General features: G+C 47.8%; 1 protein-coding gene across 1 annotated transcript in view; it reads right to left on the bottom strand.

Moving 5' to 3' along the window:
* ZNF469 (zinc finger protein 469) overlaps positions 1–10973 on the bottom strand; it is a 215955-nt gene extending 204982 nt beyond the window's left edge. The window contains exon 1 of the mRNA XM_064459737.1: positions 10381–10973. The gene's annotated coding sequence lies outside the window, so the exon portion shown is untranslated. The remainder of the gene's footprint in view (positions 1–10380) is intronic.
* Positions 10974–17914: the final 6941 nt, after the last annotated feature.

The raw sequence follows: 17914 nt of genomic DNA, 5'->3' as shown, positions 1-17914 counted from the left end.
CAGGGCTCAGTTTTGCTGCGTTTCAAAACACTGAGCAAGTTGGGGGAATGGCACGTTGACCCCCTCGCCAACACCAGCATCTTCTCAACAGATAAAAACGGATATCCAGTATACACTCGCTGGCAAGTTTTGCCTGCAGCAGCAGCAGCCAGAACTGCAAGCATCATTTTTGTACGGACTGACCATCACAGCGACTGTTAAGAATCGGGGAATAAGTCAGTTATTTGCAAGACACCACCACACCGAAATCTGAGAGGGGAACATTTCGTCACTGAGAGCTGAATAAACTGTTAAAACCTTTACAGACCTTGGTGTTATTCACAGAGACTGCAAAGTCCCGTGGCTGCTTCACGCAAAGGGGCTGTTCTGGTCCAGTTACCCAGCCTTGCCGTAGCCAGAATCTATCCTCTTCCATCAGTAGCCAGTCAGGTCCCAACCGGCGTCAGCCTCAGTTCCAGTCTCCATCTCCGACGCGTTAGCATCTCCTACACCTATATTTGCTAAACAGAAACCCTTCCGTTTTCAGGAGTTTTCTCCTAATGCACACACTAAGGGGCCAAACTCACCACATTTATTTAACAAGACAAACATGCTAAGTTCTCAAAGTCTATTTAAACACTTCCGATGCGTTTGTTTATGCAAATACAACCTCTGAGCATCTCCTTTAACCCGGGTCCCAAACTTCTCTGCTAGTTCTGTCCCCACTTTAAGAGATGATCTTTTCTTTTAGGCCGTACCAAGATCCCATGAGAGATATGCATAAGAAATTGTTGCCTTCTGTTAAGCACACGGTAGTCTCCACCCCTTTTCACCACGGAAGATGGGCCCTTTCTAATTTCCCAGCTACGCAACGCTGCCACGGCTCAGCCCGAGCACGCCAGTGCAAGGCACCTTTCACATGGAGAAAGAGAGACCTTGGAAATTCTTCAGGGGCTTCCATATACAAAAATAAACATCAAAAGAGTAAAAAAAAAAAAAAGCCATGAACTTGAAAATAGGCTTTTCATGGGTGACTCAATGAACCCATGGTCTCTATGACAAAGGACAAAACATAAGAGAAAAGGGAGAAGAGAATAGAGCTGCTGCTCATCGGGAGAACATGACAAGGACCAGCAATGAGGAAGCCCCGAACTGGAGATGCAATAACCCAGCAGTTACTAATTTAGAGTGGATGCTCCTCGTTACCAAAGCCGCCCTCTCTCCACAACTGCCTATGGCAGCAGGCTCCACAGAAGCCCGGAGTTATCATAACACCAGGATTACCAATGAGTACAGACAGGAGAAAAATAAGAGAAGCTGCTTCCAAAACAAACAGTCATAATTCAGTATTTGAGACTTCACAAATTACCTATTGAAAATACTAGAAGCTAGATCTTAATAAAGCGTAACTGCCTGGTTTGGATTTCACAGATGTTAGAAGTGTTTGCAATCTGGAATTAAACTTGGCTAATCTAAACCATAAATATGAACCATCATTTGGATTATATCTGTAACCCTCTGGTTCAATCCTCAGCTCATTTTTCTAGTTTAACAAGCGACAAATAAACCTTTGAGAAAGAAAGAATTTTGTCAGTGTCTAGTGTAATCTACTATTAAGTAAGTCCTCACACAAACCATAATAAAATGGAATTTATTGTAGTTTGTAAAATGTGATTCCCCACCTTGATAATTAAAAAGATATTGTAATAAAAGTCTTTAGTCCTTGTGTGCTCACATTTGTTAAGATCTGATTTTTATCCGAGCAGAAGGATTGTAAGACCACAGAATCACTGTTACAGCCTTTGCATGCAAATGCAATGTCAGAGGAGACAGTTTTGGTGTTACATCCATAAGAAAGAGGAAGTTTAGAGCTCCGAGCCCTCAGCAGCCACCTGCGTGCTGCTGGAGCAGCCCCAACCACCGCAGACTACGCCAGACCACCATGGACCAGCCCTGCACTCCGTGGCATGAGCCCGGCCTCCCAGCAAGGGCACCAGGGCATCACTCAACTACACTGCTTCCATCTGAAGACCTCTGCACCGCTTCCAACGTACACAGATCCTCGGTCTTCAGATTCAATGGCAAGTTCGGAGCAAAGGCTCTGGTAGTCAAGTAACAGGCAGAAGAATCAGGTGCAGCTTCGGCCCTTCCAACCTGCATGGTTAGCTGATACCCAGGATCTTCTCGCCTGGTTTCCAAGAGAAAGAGTCAAATAGTTTCCTGTTGAACTGAAAAATGTGCACGCAAAGTCCTTTTACCCAACTCAAGTAGGAACAGAAGGAGAATTTCCTCGTAGACATTTCCAAGCCTACCTTCATAGCCTGAGAAGCCTCTCATTCTCTTGGCATCTTCTTGGGGCACCGCACCATCGCTGCCGAGGACCTTTCCTGGCCCATTTGCCACTTCTGACACACACAGACTCGCACGCCCGCAAGCCAGTGGGGGTTCCAGCCCTGTACTCACAGCCACGCTCTGGGAAAACCCTTCAAATCACCCCAAGCCTGTTCAGATTCAGGCTTTCTGAAAGGCTGGTGCTTTGAGTGGTGCCTTCTATCATTCCAGGTATCTCGGCCGCAAAGGAAGTTAGATTGTTTCTCCCACCCAGCTGGTGCAAGAGGTGGTAAGATCCTCTCACTATGAACGGAGGAGCTACCAACCACTGCTCAGAAGGACCCCTCTGGAACGTGCGTCCTCATAAGCAGTGCCTGGTGCAAGATGCCTGCTGGAAGCAAAATGGGACCAAGCACGGGGAAATGCCATCAACTGCAACGCACAGGCCGACAGCGAGATCCTGAAGGGCAGACGCTGCACCTCACGTGCAGCCCTGCCGAACGGGACCCTGCGGCCCAGGGGCTCACCCACATGGACATCATCTCCGGCTTATGCAATTCCCCGCTCCTTATGACTTCCCTTGGCTGAACGCAAGCATCCTGGATCTGAACATTGAATCTCAGCCTTTGGAGTAAGCTCAAAGGGAACCCAACTGCAAAATACAAATTCTTCATCCAAACACATCACCCTTCCTAAAAATCAGGCAAAACACACCCAATTCTAGAAAGTGCCCGAACTCAATGTTTATTTCACATGCATTCCTCCACCTCATCAGAGATTAAATACATCTCGCTAGGAAAACACTCCCATAACACAGCATTTAAAAAAAAACAAAACAAAACAAAACCAGACTTTACTCTCTCCTTCTACAGCAACAAAGTTTGGAGGCACCAGAGAAGCAGGGTTATAAGCCTTATGAAAGGTTTAAGTCTTACCCCTAAATACATTGAGAAAGCAAGCACCCCCCAACCCAAGGCGACTCCCAGCACAGGCTCCTCTCCAACAGCCCTCTGCCCCTTGCAGCATGAGGTAACCAAAGTACGCGCCACATGCCGTCATCTCTGATTCACCGTGTCCAAGGGGCATTGATTTGGAGGTGCCTTTATTACAACACGAGAAATGCTGTAGTGCTTCTTGACTAACACACATGCCGGCGTGATACACACTGGTCTGTAATTAAGTTTAATTGTTCATATCTAGCCATATATAAAAAGAACATCTCTCCATAAAGCACCAAGGAGCTCTAGGCTGGATAACTGTACTCAGGTAAGTCCCTGTAGAAAGAGAAGACAAACGAGTAGCTGAAGGAGTAGCCAAGAGTAAAACACAGCAACAGATGGAGATAAAACATCACAAGGACCATTGGCACCATAGGGAGACTGCAATTTATTATACAGAGCCCACCCAGCAAAGTGGTTGGGTTTTTGCATAGCAACTGGCCAGGACTGGAGGGAAGACCATGCTAAAAGAGCAGCCCAGGAGAGAGCACACAGGTTTCTCTCATTTGTAGACTCTATGGCAAACCAAGGACTTCAACTTCACCGTGCATTTGAAGCAGTCCCACCACAGTGACAAGCGGCGCCGCAAAAAACGCCACTGGCAACGTGAAATACACGAGTATTCAACGGCAACACACGCTGAATCTTTTCTGTTGGGACCATTCTGAAATTGCATTCTACGCCTTCACCTCCAGTTTCTGGCACACGAGCACAGTTGCTGCCATCTGCGCGCAAATCAGCGGAATCTATGCTAGCTACAGCATGGAAGTCAGGAAAACAGGCAAAACCTTTAGGCTTTTTCCCCCCTCTACTAGAATAAAGAAATTAATTCAGTGTATTGAACTACAAAGTATAAAAAAGTGCTCATTCATCTACATATTTTGAAATATCAGTACCCAAAAGCCTCTACGGCCCATGTGCTACATAGAACACCAGGAGGGAAAAGAGAGCAGAGCGACATGTGGTGACAGGTCAGTCTTAATTTCTTACTGACACTCCAAAAATTATGTCTAGTTTGGAAGAGGGTTTATCATTTCCAGCTCATCTCTGCGCTGCACACGAGAGGGCACTGTTCTGTAGGCTCAGGGGATAAAGCAGCACAAATTAATCATGTGCTGCAGATGAAAATTGTTGCGCTAGCGCCAAGCAATTAGACCTTCTCTGGAGAATTAACTGCCTAGCTAGAAGCAAACCTGACAATTAAATCAGCATCTTCAAACACCTTAGGTGCTGATCACTGAAGTGGAAGGATCATTACCGCCCCCCCCCCCCCCCCCCCTTATTTTTTTGTCCTCGAGAAAAGGCAGAAAATCAAGCCATTTATCTTACCGCAGTTATCAACGTTCTCATTTTTCAGACATTACAAGGCTGGAGGTGACTCCACACAGGACAACAGCATTTTGCTGCGGGTACCTGTACCGCAGAAGCCAGGGGCGACAGACACTACACACGGCGTAAAGACCGTCAGAAGACTCTCGGGTCCAACCCAGGCTGGATAAGCCGTTCAAATTTACCCAAGTATTTAAGGTTTAAGCAAATAGATCCAAACATTTTCTAATTAAATCTAGCGGCAAAGCAACCGGTTAGAGGTCGGAGTGACGCTGTAGTGCCTCGAACTCGTACATCAGGCAGGAACAGGCGCGAACGCTTCAAGTATCCTCGTCTGCTACTAAGCGGATGCAGAAGAAACAGGAGGGACAGACGCAGGTTTCTGGCCAAAAAAGCAAGCTAGCAGGCAGACGTAGCGACGGTCAGAAAGCACACAGAGCTGTAGTCGCTCAAGACTAAACGCTACTGATGTTCGTTCGGTTTAGCAAAACCATTCCGGATTTACCTTGCCACGGACCACGCGGGCTGCGCTTTGCCTTCCTCCCTAGACCGACACCCTCCCGTTACCTGCGGCACTGCCGACACGCTCTCGGCCCTCCGAGCACGAGCGCACGGCATTCATTATCGCCTTCCTCCCCCCCGTAACTCATCCAAACAAAATCAACAGGAAAGGGTATTTTATTATTTAAAACATAGTCATCCACCTCCTGTCCAGTCCCGGCTTCTGTATTTCTCTTGCAGCACGTGTTGACAGATGCCTCGTTCCTCACGCTACCAGGAATTTCTGCAACGGGGCAAAGACAGAGGCAGACTATGGCCTTGAAAAAATAAGCGAGGCACGAAATTGCTATCTGTTCATTTGGTCTAAAAAGAAACGTATGCACAGCTGCTCCGGAGACAATAACGTTCCTGCTGAGGAACTTGGACCAATGCCTCCATATCAGATTACCTGTACCCCAGAGCATTTTATTTCCCTCCCATTCACTTTTTAGCTTTCAAAATCTTAGAGATACATAGCCAAAAACACATATCAGTCTAGTCATCGTGTGTTTTTTCCTCTTTCTCTGCTAGAGGACCAAGCGAGCGCCACGCCATACGAAGAGCAGCGCGTTTCGGGTCGGGCGCCCCGAGCCCACCGGTGCCCGCCGCGCCGCGGGCACGCACTGCCCTCCGCCCTCCCGGGGACCGCAGCCAGCTCAGCGCGCCCCGCTGACCCCCTTACCCCCAAAAGGGACTGCACAGCAGAACAAGCGCTGCATAAAGCCTCTGCTTTAGAGGCATCCTGCGAGCGCCGCGTTGATTGTCAAGTGGAGGCTTCTCTTATATAAAATAACCTGAAGATGTTCTCAGCCCAGCAGTGCTGCGTGTTACCAAGGACAGAGTGCACGCCTGGAACAAAAATCTTTTGTCCTTAGGTAGCCTGTGAACTTCCTGAACTCATCCGAGCCTACGAATCAGGAGTTCATCTCTACATGCCACACTGAGGGATATTCATGTCTCCCTTGCCAATGCTCTCGATTACTATGGAGTCATTATATCATCATCTCCATTTCAGAGAGATGTTTCAAACATCTGGTTAGCTTTAAATGCACAAAACCACATGCACGCACCAGTATTTTTCACGTTAATCCGCTTCTCCCATGGTTATGAGAGAACACAAGATCAGATGAACCTCAGTGACTCCTGATTGATGATGGACAGTTTGTTTACATTTCAGATGACAACAGTAAGGTATTTCCTCTCCTGCTGCAGCCAACAACAACAACAGAAAAAAAGAGAGAACACCACCGAAACCCCTAATCACGAGTCACGGACTCCGAGCCTGCTGTCTCCGGGCCACATGAGCTACAGAGGTAATAACATCGCAGCAACAACCACGCCGCATCCTTCATCCTTATTCCAAAGGGGTGCAGATGGATAACATTACCTTACCTGTTGCTTCGCGGCGCTTACCTCCAATCTGGAAACCATTTAACACAATAGAGATAATTGAACTTGCTTACTCAATTCTATGATAATAGAAGCGAAATGGAATTTGACCGAAAGGCAAGGCGGGCACGTTGCAGCCTGCAAAAGAAAATGCTCTGATATTTTCAGGGACTCCAGGGAGCAGAGCATCGCTGGGATCAATCCCCCAGCTTCATCATGATATAGCGTAGCTCTGGATTAGAACAAGAAATCATCACAAGTCACGTATCTGACCTGAAAATATTGCTTCCTGGTTTTGCTACCCAAAGCCTAAAATATTTGCATTCTCAACTAAAGCCTTTCTTTTGATAAGTGAATAAAAACGTTGGGTGGGTGGGAGATTTATTGTCACTCTCTGCCTCACCAGAACTAGCTCTTCTGATGGAACAGTGGGAACATGACAAACAGAATGGTACCTACGCGGATGTCTTAAGAATCAGACACGAAAGGAAGGAAAAACGTACCCTGAGTTTCCCTTGCCTTGACAAAACCAGCCTGCCCGTGTTTCAGAGCTCCTGGAGCAAGGCATAAAACTGCCCTCGATTTCAAAAATTCATCCTGTAAAACCACCTAAAGATACCCAAGAACCAACTGCTTTACTTGACCAGTCTCATCTAAGTATTCTCTCATTAGAGATCTGAAAATAAAACTCCGAAGCTATACAGTGATAACGAGTACGAGCCCCAAGTGCTTCAGCTCCTTTGATGAGCGCACGAGGGAGAGCGGAGACAAGGTGAGCTGAGCCAACACCGCCTGTTGCAACACTCCAGCCAACAAGGACGTTATTGCAGTTGCAAGTCTCAGTCTCTCCTTTTAATCTCAAGGAACACCAGTCCTTTCCAGTAGAATATAACAGGATTTTCAAATGCATTTATTCATAAAGCTTTGAGTCCTGCAGGGACCATGATATCATCTGTTCTGACCTCCTGCAGCACCCCAACCATCACATTTCACCCACTCACCGGCTGCATAAAGCCCCAGCGCTAAAGCCCTACGATTAAAGCTTCATTTGGGTCCTGGCAAAAGCACCCCTCCGATGCACGCAGGCTTGATTTGACAAGCACCAAGAGACAGTAAATCCTCTGTGGCATTCCTACTTAGAAACACGTGCTTCGTATCTAAGTTTAAATGTGTTGGGTTTTAGCTTCCAGCTAGGATTCTCACTATATCTTTTCCTTCTGTTTCCAAAATTTTCTCTCTCAAAATGATCCCAGTGCATAAATATCAAGTCACTTTTTTCCCCCTCCATAAATTCAGTAGATTAAGAGGCTTTTAAATATCTTGCTTTCCCCAGCTTTCAAATAATTTGCCTATCTCTTTTCCAGATTGACTTCTATTTGTGGACCTCTTTTTGAAAAGAAAAAAACAAACCCACACGGTTTAGTTGGGGAGCACAAGGCCCTCCTGCATACGCATCCCAGCATCACGCTGGCCTTTTTCACTTGCCAGCCCCGCACACCAGGAGCTCATTCTGGCCTTCGCAAAGGCATTTATTCCTGCAGCAGGGCCAGCAGTGCCATTGGTACCACCCGCTCCCAGATGTAGAGCTACATCTGCATCAAAGCGTGTGTTATTTCCAGGGGCTGAGCTTACCAAGCCTTCCAGACCACACGGTATTACTTCTTTAGTCACCGCTACGCGCTTCCCAGCCAAGGGGTGAGCTGTACAATAGCTTCATCAGCAGTAATTTTATCATGACTTTAGGTCGCTGATGAGACGATGGAATAACAACGCGCCAAGCTCCACGAAGCCCAGCAAGCAACCTCTCGTTTCACGAGGGCTCCCCGATGATGACTGGTTTTTTTTTTTTCAGACGTATCAGCCAATTCTTAATCCGCTTGGTGTGCGCGCACTGTGCCGTAAAATGCTAATTGCTTTCTTCAGATGCACTTCCAGCACTTCACAAAACATCCAACTTTATTTCAGCTACCTTTGTCAACAAAATCCTTACAGAATGAGGCAACTTTTGTTTGACAGTTGACCTCTGTTCAAAAAAAAAGTGTCCACTAAAACCCACATTTGTCTACAGAACTACAACTGGAACAGTTTTAGCGCTTTCTTCTCCAGTACAGGAAAACTCACAGGGAAACAGAGCAAGCAATCAAGTAGTGATAGGTTACTCAGTGCTTAAGCCCAATCTATCCAAGTATCAAAGGCAACAGCTGCTTTTCCGAGTACTTTGTGAAGAGAGAAGCAGAAAACCAGATAAAAGTATCCATCAGCGCAGGGCACCCAGAGCAGAGAATTTGGGACTCCCAGGAGGTAATCATCATTCAGTAACAGCTCTCCAGAAGCACAGGTATTAACCCCTAATTGCTTCAAGAACGCTCAAAACTGAAAGGTAAATACAGTCTCCACGTTTCCCTAATGTTGGTCAAACACTGCTCCGTTCATTTATCCAGCAAATCCAGCTCGTAGTTTAAGTCAACAATCTATAAAAAGACTGCGATTCTTCCACAAATTTCTCCAGGCTTTCGCTCTGATGAATAGCCTGAACAGGAAAAACTGGAGCTGCTACAGACAGAAACGAGTTGCTACGAGTCTGGGCTACCAGTGCCACTCAATTAATCAAACCCAGGCCAGTTGCTTTCAGTCCTATCCCAGACCTGACGATGAAAAGCTTAGCCAAATTACAAGCCTTCCCAACTTGTTTGCCAGTTGCCCACCAAACAGCTATAAACATTCAACGAGCCTCTTTGGTGAGTAATCGGAAGAGAATTCGCAAGCGGCCGTGCAAGCGCTTTCGACGTGGATTCTCTTGTGAATATTTACTCGCACAAGTATGCGACGTGATGCTGCTTTCCCACAAATGTTCTTGCCAATGCGATTTTTGCTCGTCCGAAGCGGTTGGGGAATAAACAGAGAAGTGTGGTCAAAAAATACCAGCAAAGCAGATCAGCTAATTCTGGATGGAAAAACATTCGCGGAGGATGATCCCTACCGTGTGACGGGGAATGGCTCGGTGCCTACGCGCCGCATCATTTTCCCTGTGCAGGGCAAGAGGGCAAATTTGACTCACTTTCTTCTCCCCTCTCTTACTTTTGCAGCAGGACGTTCGTTTCCAAGCGGAAATAGTTAGAGGTAACATATAGTAGTAAATACCAATAAAAACACATATGAAAACTATCATGTAAATGGGTGAAGTACTTCACACAGTTTAACCATAGAGCCAGAACTCAGCGTTGCCTTGGGCTCTGTGGTCATCAGAGCATGCCATAACTTCAACGCGATGAAAAGAGACTGGGGATCAGTTCAACAAAAATATTGAAGTATTTCAGACACTTCAGAAATGTGGGATGTCTCAGGTCACACATGGGGCTTTTCCTCCTGACATGCTACATCTGTGATAAGAAACAGCTGGGGAGTCGATCGCTTTTCACAGGCACGGCGCTCACAGTTGTGAGAGCGCAACCGAAACCAGCAGGGACGCCGGGGTCCCTTATCCAACCCTCATCACGTGCTCCTCGAGCCATTAGAAATAAAGATTCTGGTTTCTGCAAGGCCTCCACGATTCACTCTGAACAACAACAATACCCAGTCCCTATTTCCAAGGGCCCCGTCACCCCCCAGCTTCCATGAGCAGAAGCACCTCCTTGCAATTAAAAAAAATATTGGGATGCCAGCAGGAGGGAGGCAAACTGTGGAGCCCGGTCTCCTGAAAGCAGGATTAGAATCCAAACGCCGTATCTATCAGAGCGTAAAGACGTTTCTGAGGTGGCACCAAATGGAAAGATAGCACAGAGAGCACAAAGGCGCAATGGCAGAAAAGTGGTACCTGGTGCAGGTGTTCAGGAGATGAATTCACACGGGACAGAATCGGCGCGTTGAATCAATAATCCTGCCCAGAGAGAGAGAGAAGAAAAAGCAATTAATACTTTTTCAGAATTTAAAATACCTTCCATAACTGAGTAAAATAAAGGTCATTTAACTTGTAAAACCTGTCAACACTTACTAAGCACAACTATTTAGTAGAGACCTTGTTTTCTCTTTACACCATGAACTTCTTTCTGTCCTACAAAGGGAACTTATAATAATATTAATTATTCAACTGCCTTCTATCCTCCAAAAACATTTTGTTCTAAAAATGAAATGCTTGGAAGAAATATCTGAAATAATCTTTTAAAACAAAAAAAAAAAATCTTACAACACAAGAGCTTCATAAACAGGCTTCCTCAGCAGCGGGTTCCTTCACACCAGTATGAAGTCTGTCAGGCAATTTCTTGGTAGCACAAGCACTAGCAACAATCGTACAAGCCCATCCACTCCTCAGAAGTTTGCAAAAGCTTTCATAAAAGGCTACTTTTTAAAGTTTTTTAATAAACTCAGCATTAAAAAAAAAAAAAGCCCCCAAAACACTTAAACAAGCACCTAAAACTTCAGGGACAGGGTTGTGATTTCCATTAACGGTGTCCCCCATAAGCGTAGACGGCTTAACAATCCGCCCGTTTCATTAGAGCAGCAAGAACAAGGTTCAAAATCCAGATGCCACTAAAACCCAAGCAAGCTCCTTAACTGTTTGAGATGAGACTGTCTCTTCTTGCCTCTAATACGAGCAGACGCAAGAGAGAGTCTCCGGAGGAGCTGGCGTGCACCGGGACAAGGCGCGCTCATCCCATCGCTGCTCCCCTGCGCCCATGCTGCCAGCGCGCGCTGTTTGCTCCACTAGTCTCCAAACGTTTGGTGCATCCTTTAAAAGTCTCAACACCCAAAAGCTCACATGTCAGCAGAAATTTCTGCTATGCCATTAAAACTAGATGACAAGTCCCAAACCACCGGGGTTGCAGAGAAATCCAGAAGGCAGGTATCGATTTCACCCAGAACCACAGCCGTCAGAAAGCAAGCTGAAATACCCCTATATTTAGTTATTTATTATAAATCTCATGATTTTTAGCAACCGACTCATGATTTCTAAGTGTGCAGGGTTGGCAGGGCCGCAAATCCTTTTGACTCATAACATTCGCGGGGGAATCCCCAACTGGCCTTCGTTCCCCACCCACTCGGGGAGTGCTGATGCAAAGGCGGCTTCTACCAGGTCCATAAACACGTCTGGAAGGGAACGTGCCTCCCCATTCATTATGGCCATCAGAGATTTCTTTGTCAGCGTATCTATGGCAAAGCTATTGCACAATAAACAACATGAAGTGTCCCGTTAAAATACAGCCAGTGTTTTGAAATCATACAAAGAATGCTGAAAAGATAAATATTTATGGGGTTTGATGAACTGCAGCACTGTGCTAATGAAATCAAGACTTAAGAAATGTGCTTGGACCATCCTTTACCCAAAATGAGTAAGGCTTCGTTGTAAATATTGCTATTCAAAGAAAGAATTTATACACTGTCTCAATGGCAGAGAGAGTACACATGGTAATTGAAGGCGGAGAGTGGAATCTTTTAACCGAACTGCAGTGAGAAATACTAAGCCAACCGTGCCAACCGTTTCCTCCTCCTCAGCATCACTTGGCCGGCGGTGACATGGTGGGCCGTTATCATCAGCGCAGAACAACACCCGAACAGGGGCTAATCCCAACGAGCGGCGCATTCATTTCAACTCCGTTTCCCCTAGTTCAGGTGCTGCTCGAGATGCAGGCGAGGAGGAGAGCCCTTTCGGGAAGGCGAGGTGACAGCCACAGAGACCGCGGGAGCCGAGCCGAGGACGTCCTCCTGCGCCTAGCAAACAGGGATCCCCCTCTCGACCCCGGGTTGGTTCAAATCCACAAGATGGCAAGAATTTCCACGTGTGATATTTAATCTCGGCCTAAGGATGGGGAGGCCAGCGCTGTTGGGAAGCTAGCCCCTCTAATGCTCTGAAAGCGCTTTGAGATTCTGCGGCGCAAGAGTTACAACTGCAAAGCAGCACCAAGCCTCAGCTCCTCTCCAGTGAGCCCTTGCTGCAAATTCACAGGCTGGACTCTTTCACAGACATCCTGCTTTTCCCACCCCGTAAAATGCTATTCCAGAAATTCCATATAAACGCCTTTCTTGTTGCGTTACACTCCCCCAGCAAAGAGTAAGCCAGATAAGAAATGCCTGCCTGAGAGTGTTATGGTCATACTTTTAACTCATCTGAACTTCAAAGAGAAAAACTGCTCATCCCAGCAAATATTTGCTACAGCCCCTACCTCCAGTGGCTTTCAGGTGTCTGATAATCAGGTTATGCCATGAAACACATGCAAATTAACGGATTCCCCAACCATTCTTAGGTGGCTGATAAGCTTCTTAACCCCACTGACCTTCTAAACCCCAAAACGATCAGCAAGGAAGATTAAAAAAAAAACCAAACCACCACCAACAACATATGGTAGCACATTTGAACACAATGGTTTTAAAAGGAAACAAAAGCTCTCTGTAGACTCCACGTCCTCTAAATCCATTCTGTGAACAGATAAAAGCCACATTGTAGTCGAGTCTCCACCTAAACGGCTAAAGCAAAATCTAGGTCAGCGTGCTCTCATAGGAACTGATATATTAATCAGTGGCGCTTCCAAAGGGGTTTTTGACTAATGCAGTGTTTTTATATAGGAACTGGCAGCCACCACCTTTTGCAACTCAATACTCTCTCAAAGGCTCAAGGAGCCAAAAGTTACACTCGAAAAGTGCTTTTAAGCCGGTTGGAAAAACAAAGCTGGCTTTGCCCTTACTCAAAGGAAAAAAGGAAAAGAAAAGATTACGCTATGCATTGGCAACAGCGGCTCCAACGCAGCGCTTCCTACCCGGCACTTCCAACAGGAGAGGTGTCCTCTCCTTGCAGGTGACGACGATCCATTTGCTCAAGGTCCCACAGTAAGCAGCTGCAGGTCCAGGAGCACACTCCTGCAAGCTGCAGGCACCCTACGCTTGCACCGTAACTATTTAAACTGGGAACCGGTCACAGGAAGTTTTCTGTGGCACTGGATTTAAGCAGGACCATCTTTGCTGGCTGGAAATGAAGTTTCTCATCCCAGTTCTTTGGGACTAGGACTCAGGACATGGTTCCTCTTGGCTGCATCGAAGGAACTTCACGTTTTCTGCCCAAATAGTCCACAGAGACGTGCATTAGTTCTGACAATATTTGGTGGAAAAGAATCCGAGGTACAGCGAGAGCCATTTGCTGCCTCCGGAGAGGTGGAGGGAGGCAAACTGGTGGGAGGGGGAGCCTTTGCTATCCAAAAACAAATGTTTTGTCTCCATTCCATTCAGAAGGGAAAAAAAAACCTCGATCTAAAAGCTCTTGTTTTCCTTCCTCTGTAGAACTAAACCACATTTTAAACCTCTATGTTTGTACAAAGTAGACTTCTGCCTTCTGGTCACTTACAGCTTTCACCCCATCGTCAGCTCCCACTGCTGAAGCGCGGGTGATGCTGCAGGACAGGACACCCAGGGAGTCCCCAGCATGCTGGAAGCCACTGCAAGCCAGCCCGGAGCCGGGAACGCTGTTTCTCCTGGGCCATCCAGCCAAAGGGATGAGTTACCTTATTTCCACAAGGACATAAAAAGCTCTTACTATACAGAATATTCCTGTTTGGGGTTTTGGGGTTTTTTTGCCTCTATAAAGAGGAAAAAAATTAAAAATTGAAGGCTAACATTTCCTCTCTCCCCACAGCCTCACCTTACAAACCAGGATCCAGCTCTGTCATCTCTGAGCTTTCCACCCTCCTCTCTCTACCCCAAATCGAGCCCTAAAACCTTTAAGTCCTGCAAGACTCGGGTTTTGACCCCGGCTGAGCTCCTGCACGTACCACAGCACTGCAGCTGCAAGACCTGGATCAGGGAAAAGCAAGCAAATGGGGACAAGAGGAGTAACGAATGACATTATTATCCAATTTTAGCAGTTTTACAGCACCTGGGTGAGCAGATAGAATCACAGAATCATTAAGGTTGAAAAAGACCTCTCAGATCATCGAGTCCAACCCCCAAACCAACACCCCCGTGCCCTGAAGTGCCGCGTCTGCACAGTGTTTGAACCCCCCCAGGGACGGTGACTCCCCCACCTCTCTGGGCAGCCTGTGCCAGGGCCTCACCCCTCTGGCAGTGAGGACATTTCTCCTTATATCCCATCCAAACCTCCCCTGACGCAGCTTGAGGCCGTTCCCTCTCGTCCCATCACTGGTGACTTGGGGGCAGAGACCAGCCCCCCCCTCACTCCAGCCCCTCTCAGGCAGCTGCAGAGAGCGAGAAGGGCTCCCCTCAGCCCCCCCTTCTCCAGGCTAAACCCCCCCAGCCCCCCCAGCCGCCCCCCAGCACACTTGTGCTCCAGACCCTGCCCCAGCCCCGCTGCCCTTCTCTGGACACGCTCCAGCCCCTCAAGGTCCTGCTTCTTTTGGGATTTGGGTGCCATTCCTGCCTCCCCAGGCCCGGACAGGGCCATCCTCCCACACTGCCTGCTGGCACGTGCCCTTCACATCCACATTTTGATGCTGCTTAGGCAACGCCAACACCTTCCAGAGGTTTTCTTGGTCAACACTTGCTTTGTCACATGCCAAGAGCAGCTAAAATACGCTTCCTTCACGGCACACCAACGCCCAGACCAAACCAGAGGCGCTGGGGCTCTGTTAAACCCCACCTCATGTTTGAGGAAGAAACAGTCCCGGCGTGTTGCTTATCTGCACAGCGCCGAGATGGGAGCGCTCACCAGGGAGAGACAAGGGAAGAACTGCAAGCAGCATCTGATTACAGCCATTAAGAAAATAAAATAACACAATTTTATAATAAAATTGGTCGCAGTGTCTCCACAGATGCCTGACACGGCTCAAGTTTCTACTGAAGGATACAGGTGCTACTTCATCTAGCTGCGCTGTCAGCCGCAGGAGACACAGTAGGTAGACAGTCACGACGACGTACGATCTGCTACCTTATGTACGAACAGGGAAAACAGTCCTGAAGGGGTAACAGCCCCCCCGCCAGCCATTCTCTGCCCACCAAAAGCACAGATGAAGCGGCTGCATCCGACTCCCCATCCCGTGCTCAGCAAAGGGTTTGGTTTTTCCATTTGCATCAGTTTTATGTCCACGTTGCTGGTTTTATTACATACACCCCCTTCATTCTTCTGACCCGCTATCTTTTCCAGAGTCTGCAGACCCACTCTACGAGCTATTTATCTCCAAACCCAAATAAAGAACATTTTCAGGCTGTGCCATTGCATGGGAAAGATGCACTTTAAGTTAACAGTTTGAATTAACAAGCCAGTAAAACTCAAAGAGACCTTCTTTGTAGCTCTTGGCATTAGAGGAAGCATCGTCTTCCCTTTTTCTTTTCTTTTTTGTCAGCATGGCAGAAGACGGGTGAATAGAGAGCTGCTACGGTATCAAATGTTCCATTTCATATTTGCTCTCTAACAAATAGAGGAAAAAACCCTTTCCTTTCCTAAAAAGGCTCCTCTTGGAGACAGGCTTTTACTGAATGATAAACGGTATAATTATATTTTAACTAGGCTGCCCACAAAGAATCAGTATTCAAACTATCCACTGCCTCCTTCGCAGCTGAAAAGGCTTTGCAGGGAGAACCAGGGGAAATGGAGAAACTATTAAAATCACATTTCAACAGAATCATAGTATTTCTCAGTACGAGTCCATTAAAGAGATATACTGATACCTCCATCTCCTGTCGAGATTGTGTTCCTCTATTTATGTAAAATGGGATGCTAATTTACTAGGACTGTGCTGCAATCTAATGCAGAAGTAGACTGCACATTTCTTCCACCCTGACAGCTTAAACCAAGTCCCCCCGTGAGTGCAAGATACCGAGACGGCAGATCCGTGGCAGACGCACGCTGCTCCCGCATCCCCTCGGTGGGAAGCCTGGCGAGCGCCCGCACTCCATCTGCCCCAGAGGGGCAGCCTGGAATTTTTGGTGGATGCTCCTGCACATCCTATGGGCAATTTGATCTCAGCACGGAGAAATGGAACTCAACATCCATTTTTAGGGACTGCCAGGACCAGACACGCTGCTACAGCCTCGTCCCCTGATCCATCCTATTTTCTTTCCTAGCTGTTCTTCTGTTTTTCACTTGAAGATCTCCAAGCACTCCAAATGTTAATAAATTAAGTTCCCAGCTGCCAACGCATTATGTAGGTACCAGCCCACCCACTTCACAGGCAAGGCTAATATTAAAGCCTGGACTACAGTTACGTTTCACCCCGTAACACAGAATCAGGTGATGAAATTGGCACCAGTGACGTTTCCACGAGTCCTGCCATTCCCTCAGAGACAGGACTGGCACCAAGGTGCTTCTGCCTCCAGCCACACTCGCTACCCAAGCCTATCTACTCTCTAGTGCCAGCAGCAATGTGCTTGATCAGAGATTAGGTTTTTTTCCACCCTGAAAGATTGTTTTATTTTTAACCAGTACGGACAACAAGCTGACCCTGAGCCAGCACCGTGCCCTCGTGGCAGAGAAGGCCAATGGTATCCTGGGGTGCACTAGGAGCGTGGCCAGCAGGGCGAGGGAGGTTCTCCTCCCCCTCTGCTCTGCCCCAGGGAGGCCACATCTGGAGTGCTGCGGCCAGGTCTGGGCCCCCCAGTTCAAGAAGGGCAGGGAGCTGCTGGAGCAAGGCCAGGGCAGAGCTGCCAAGGGGATCAGGGGCTGGAGCATCTCCCTTGGGAGGAAAGGCTGAGACCTGGGCTTGTTCAGCCTGGAGAAGAGAAGGCTGAGGGGGGATCTCAGCAATGCCTATAAATATCTGAAGGGTGGGTGTCAGGAGGATGGGGCCGGGCTCTTTTCAGTGGTGCCCAACGCCAGGCCAAGGGGCGACGGGCACAAGCTGGGACACGGGAAGCTCCCCCTGAACATGAGGACAAACCCCTTCCCTGTGCGGGTGCCAGAGCAGGGGCACAGGCTGCCCAGAGAGGCTGTGGGGTCCCTTCCCTGGAGACATTCACCCCCCGCCTGGACGCGGCCCTGTGCCCCTGCTCCGGGGGTGCCTGCTCAGGCAGGGGTGGGATGGGGTGGTCTCCAGAGGCCCCTGCCAACCCCCACCAGTCTGAGATTCTGATTCTGTGGTTGTGAAGGAAACACGTACCCTGTAGGTAAAGTAGTATAGGTTCAGCAAAATTTTCCAATTAAAAAAAACCAAACCCATCATTCCTGTCTTCAGAAAGCACCTTCAGAGGACAACCACACCTCAGGGAGCTCAAACGCACACGTAGGTTGCGGCAGAGTTCACGCTTCCCCTTTCCATGGCTCCCACGAGGAGCAGCAACTCCCTGTTACAGGTTTCTGCTTTGTCAGTGCTGTCCGACTGCTAAGCCCCAAAGCCATCCCACGCCTGCCTCCTCCTCTTGGAGGCAACCCCTGAAGGAACAGGGAACAACTTCTGCAGGTGCTTGGTGCTTAA

The sequence above is a fragment of the Phalacrocorax carbo genome, chromosome 8 (genome assembly GCF_963921805.1).
Source record: "Phalacrocorax carbo chromosome 8, bPhaCar2.1, whole genome shotgun sequence".
Lineage (NCBI taxonomy): Eukaryota > Metazoa > Chordata > Aves > Suliformes > Phalacrocoracidae > Phalacrocorax > Phalacrocorax carbo.
Note: the sequence above shows the minus strand (reverse complement) of the source record. Positions and strands in the feature narration are given on the sequence as shown.